This window comes from Mastomys coucha, unplaced genomic scaffold, assembly GCF_008632895.1.
Source record: "Mastomys coucha isolate ucsf_1 unplaced genomic scaffold, UCSF_Mcou_1 pScaffold3, whole genome shotgun sequence".
Taxonomy (NCBI): domain Eukaryota; kingdom Metazoa; phylum Chordata; class Mammalia; order Rodentia; family Muridae; genus Mastomys; species Mastomys coucha.
Window position 1 is genome coordinate 45,623,166 of NW_022196909.1, and position 5,209 is coordinate 45,628,374.

Consider the following 5,209-nt stretch of genomic DNA (forward strand, 5'->3'; position numbering starts at 1 on the left):
AAAAAAAAAAAAAAAAAAAAGAAAGTTAAGCACACTGAATTAGAGCCAGCAGAGACCATAAAGACAGAGACAAATGCCCAAAGGATTCCTGGGTTATCAGATGCTGATTAAAAAATAATCATGCACAAAGCAACATACACACACACACACACATATAATCAAATATATATTTGAGAACGAATCTCACATAGCCCAGGTTGGCCTCATAACTACTATATGGGCTAAAGCTGGCCTTGAACTCTTTTTAATATTTTTTTACATTTTTTATTATTTTACTTTTTTATTACTTTTTTAAAACTTTTATTGCATTATAATGAGAAAAGTTACATGATTTCAACATTTATTATTATTGTACGTATGATGGAGTAGGCACATGTGCCACAGTCTACATATGTAGGTCAGAGGACACTTTGCAATGGTCCATTCTCTTCCACCATGTGGGCCCTGGGGACCGAACTCACGTCGTGAGCCTTGTCAACAGGCGCCTTTACCTGTTGGGCTATCTCAGTAGCCCCAGAACATGATTGAATACTCGGAAGATATGAGGACACACCATTGTCTCCTCCAGCGCTCAGATACCCACTTCCTAATCGGAAATCAACCATCGATCCCGAATACTTGTGAATCCTACCCCCCCAAAATTAAATCATACACAAAAACATGACGTTCTCAGCCCTGCACACTTTTAAAATTTTGAACATGGTTTCATATAGTACAGGCTAGCCTCAACCTTTCAGTGTAGCTGAGGATGACTTCCTGCCTCCAGGCGTCCTTGGGCTATAGGCATCTGACTCCATGCCTATTTCATGCGATGCTGGGGATCTAACCAGGGCTTCATGCGTGCTGGGCAGGCTCTGTACCCACTGGGCCACATCACCAGCCCCTCACTTCCTCTTTAGTTCCAGTGCTACCTGCTCTTCAGGCCACTCCCCTTTACTCTGCCCCTGGTGGCCGGTCTTGGGATTGCACCCATGGACGCTTGCTCAGTCCTCTCCATACAGAACCCCATCATGACTGTGCCACCGTCTCTTCCAGCCAGGTCTCTGGTGATCAATATTAGATGGCTTGAACTTTTCCTTTGAGAATGTTCTGATAAAATCTTTAGCTGTGGGTCCTTTCTCCTGGGGGGTAAGAGAGAGGATATGAGGGTTGTCAGCCCCCCCTGTAGACTGGGGAGTCCTGCAGATCTTTTCAGGGAACTGCCCTGCCCTGAGCCCCAGCCAAAGCCACCTCTCTCTTTGGAGCATAAGGATCCACAGAAGTTCCCAGGCTTCGTGTTGGGATAGCCTTGCCTCTCCTCCAACAGGTGTCTGGCCGGTCCAACAGTCCCAGTAAACCTCCCCAGTACAGAGCTCTGTCTCCATGGTTTCCAGGGAACCAGATCAGAAAGAGGAAAATCCTCACAGGAACCAAAGGACTTGTGTTTCCGTGTACTGGGGTTGGGGTAAATGTCCAGGAGTTTCAAAGGAAAGCAACAAAGAGCATACATACAATTGGCATGCAATAAGTGCTGGAGAGATTTCTAAACCCAGAAGAGAAAGGGCTCTCTGCCAAAGGCTAGAAGCCTTTCTGGTAGTGCCAGAGGGTGGTCAGGATAGACAGTCTTACTACATTGCCAGGGTAGGGAGAACAATCCAGGTGGGTAGGGGGCTGCCCGCCTAAGAGCCACAGGGAAGGCAGGGGACTAGACACCCTGATATCTTTTTTTTTTTTTTTTTTTTTTTTTTTTTTTTTTTTTTGGTTTTTCGAGACAGGGTTTCTCTGTGTAGCCCTGGCTGTCCTGGAACTCACTCTGTAGACCAGGCTGGCCTCGAACTCAGAAATCCGCCTGCCTCTGCCTCCCAAGTGCTGGGATTAAAGACGTGCGCCACCACGCCCGGCCTCACCCTGATATCTTACATTAGACTTGGGGAAGGCTGGGCCCGGGATGGGGAGAAAGCACTGGCTAGAGAGTGGAGCCAGGGGTTTACTTCTTGTAAGTCTGTCACAAGGGGAGGGACCTGAAAGTGGCCACAGTTTTGTCTCCTTCCCAGACTCTTGGGCCCTCTTTGTTTGTTTGCTTGTTTGTTTTGTTTTGTTTTGTTTTCCCCAGTAGAGAGGGCATTACGGAAGTGATGGAGAAAGTGGGCCAGAGAGGCGGGTGATGGTGAGAGGCATAGCTTCCGTCCCTCCCTCCAGCCCGCAGAGGGATTCTGCCCCAGCCCTACCCAGACGCCCCTGTGAAGGCAAATCCAGTCTCCGAAATCCAGCAGGAGAGGACTTAACATCACCAGCACTGTAATTTCTGAGACATAGCGCTATCAGGTCTCCCGATTCCCACCTCGAATATGAGTAAAGCTCCGTGGTCTGGGATTGAGCCGGGAGTAGGGGAGGGGCAGGTGGGCAGGGCCAACTTTCCCAGCCCCTCAACCCAGAGGTCAACCCAGTGCTACCTGCTCTTCAGGCCACTCCCCTTTACTCTGCCCCTGGTGGCCGGTCTTGGGATTGCACCCATGGACGCTTGCCCAGTCCTCTCCATACAGAACCCCATCATGACTGTGCCACCTTAGGAAGGACGGCCAACCCATTCCACATCCTCTCCCCTCTAGCCCCAGATCCAGGCAGACAGCTTCTCTCTGGCCCAGCAATCACCGACAGCGACTTTACACAGGCCCTTCGCACAGATCCTCCAGTTTGGGGCCCTGCAGGAGAGGAGTGGGGTACGAGAGGTGGGCAAGGTTTGCAGCACCCCATTGCTGATCTCCGATGCACCTCAGACTACCCTTCTTGGATTTTCTCTCTCCTGGACGCTCTGGAGGCCCACAAGGCCACAGTAAGCTGTGGAATTCAGATAGGTGAGGGACTCACCACCTCTCAGCAGGCTTCTCAAATGTCCACCGGCTTTTTACACTGTACAAAAATAACCAGGCACTAAAATAAACTGCAATAACAGCCTGGCTTATCTGAACCCAGCTAGATTCTGTCAGGGTCCTGAAGCTCCATGCACCCCAGGGACAGATAGCGCTATAACTGCCTCTTCATCCCGAAGAGCACGCCTTATCTAGGGGGCCTCTCGAGCCTTCTCCAGAGAGGTGCGGCCCCTCCCCTGGCCACAGGAACCACCACTGACTTTCTGTCCCCTCCGTTGACAGTCTAACCGAGCACCTGGGCTTTTTGGAAGCAGAATGTTTACAAATGCAGTGAATGAGGATGAGGTCATCCAGGAGTGGGCGGGCTCCTGGTCCAATCCTCCCTGGACCTTTTAAAACCTTGGCTGTGGGAAGAGAAGGACGTTCAGGGGAAGCTGGCAAATGAATGTCCAAGATGGTGGCAGAGCACACCCTAGGAAAGAGGCTGTTACGTCTCAGTCCCTGAAAGTCCCAGTCCCTGAAAGTCCCACTCTGACACCCCGTCCCCAAACCTACCTGAACCACCCTGGACCGGAGGTTTGCTGTTAAGCCAGTCTGGCATTTTCTCTGTTAGCCCCGTGCAGTCCAACTATGCAGGCTGGGACATCATTTCTCACAAGGATGCCAATGAGTTCCTGCCTACCACTTTTACACTAGGGGAAACTGAGTACCGGAGCTGCCACAAGGGCAGGCGATTCCTTCCTCTTGAGCCCCCGTTTTTGTTTTTGTTTTCCCAAGACAGGGTCACGTGTAGTCCATGTGACCTTGAACTTGAACTTGGTGTGAGACAGGAAACTCCCAGCATCCCCAGGGACTGGCCCAGCTCCTAAGTAAGGCGGGGCCAGGGCTCAGTGTGTGGCCCTCCTGCCCCCGGAGAAAAATACCCCATTCCAGTTCCAGGCAGACTCTTCTTGGCCTGACAGAGCTCTAGCTGGTCACCCCATACGCCATGCCCAGCGGGATGCCAGCTCCTCTAAGGGGGCTTCATAAATGCCTGGTGGGAAGAGAGCCCCCACGTGTGCCTGGATGTGACGTAGCCGTCTCCACGGCTCTCATAACCGCGTTTCATCTCCCGCTCTCCTCCCGTATCGACAGAACCCTCATCTCAGCCTGCTAAATGGCTGCCTCATTTTCCACTCTATCGACAGACTCCATTTGACTTAACTGGCCCCCATCGTGCGGCAATTGGAAGACTTCTTGTTGCTCTAAATGAGGGGGAGGAGCTGGCGCCAGGCCTGGGCTTCTGCAGGCACAGCTCAGCAACAAGGTTTTCCCATCGCCACCAGCACCGGGACTGCTGGGAGAGGGGTCAGGGACAGGCCTGGGGCTCAGTAGGCGTCACTCTGTCCTCAGTCGCCTTCCTGTGCTGCCAGGATGAGCATTCCCTTCTTTGCTGACCCTGTGGAGGAGATGGACCCTGCAGACTTCTCCTGCCCTGTACTCTCTTCCTCCTTTGTGACCTCTTTCCATCCTTGCCCAAGGCAGAGGCAGTAACTCTGTCTGAATATTCACTCAGCACCACCTCACCCACCCTGCCCCCACTGACCTCATACATTCCACTTCACCCACGCCGCCTCCACCACCCCCCCTTCACTTTATCCACTTTGCGAATCTCCTGACCACGCCCACTCCATCCATCACAGCATCCTGGTCTTACTCTCCTAAAGTTTCCAGGACTGGAATGAAATTTTTTTTGGGGGGGGGGGGTTAGCATATTCTGGGGATTGAGCCACAAAGGAGCTAACGTTCCAGCGTGGACAGATGGGAAGACACACAGACGGAAGAGTCTGCTCCACAGGTGGATGGGCGCTGTGGTAGCTGGGGAGGAGTGTGGATGACTTCAACGATGTGATTCCCAAATGTCCATCTGGGAGGAGCACCTGAACAAAGGGAAAGATGCGGGCAGTGTGGCTAGAGCTCCCCGGGTCGAGAGACTAGTGAGTGTAAAGGTCATAAGGCAGGAGAGGCAGGCACTTCCAGCAATGGCAGGCAGTCAGGATGCCAGAGTAGGCAAGACTTCAGGGCCTGCCTGGAATCTTTGGCTCTTAGACTGGACCACGTAAATGAGTTCAGAGAGCAGGGCAGGAACTGGTTTCCTGTCAAAGAGCTCTCTGGACGCTGTGAGAATATACTGGGCAGGGAAGCAGGGGACACAGGGGACACAGGGGACAGAAGCAGAAACAGATGTGATGATTCAGGCAAGGGATGGCATAGTTTGGAACAGATGGTGACAATGGAAGAGCCTGTATGAGCACACATGAGTGCGCACAAACACACAGATGCACACACCTTTATACACACACGTATGCATACACACATAC

The 5,209-nt window shown here is 52.0% G+C and overlaps 1 long non-coding RNA gene across 1 annotated transcript; it reads right to left on the reverse strand.

Annotated features, from left to right (window-relative positions):
- Window positions 1-326: 326 nt before the first annotated feature.
- On the reverse strand, window positions 327-3,824 carry LOC116075013. Its single transcript, XR_004112381.1, has 2 exons — window positions 3,405-3,824; window positions 327-1,121 (listed from the first exon to the last, which is right to left on the reverse strand). It is a non-coding gene; the product is annotated as an uncharacterized LOC116075013 (long non-coding RNA).
- Window positions 3,825-5,209: the final 1,385 nt, after the last annotated feature.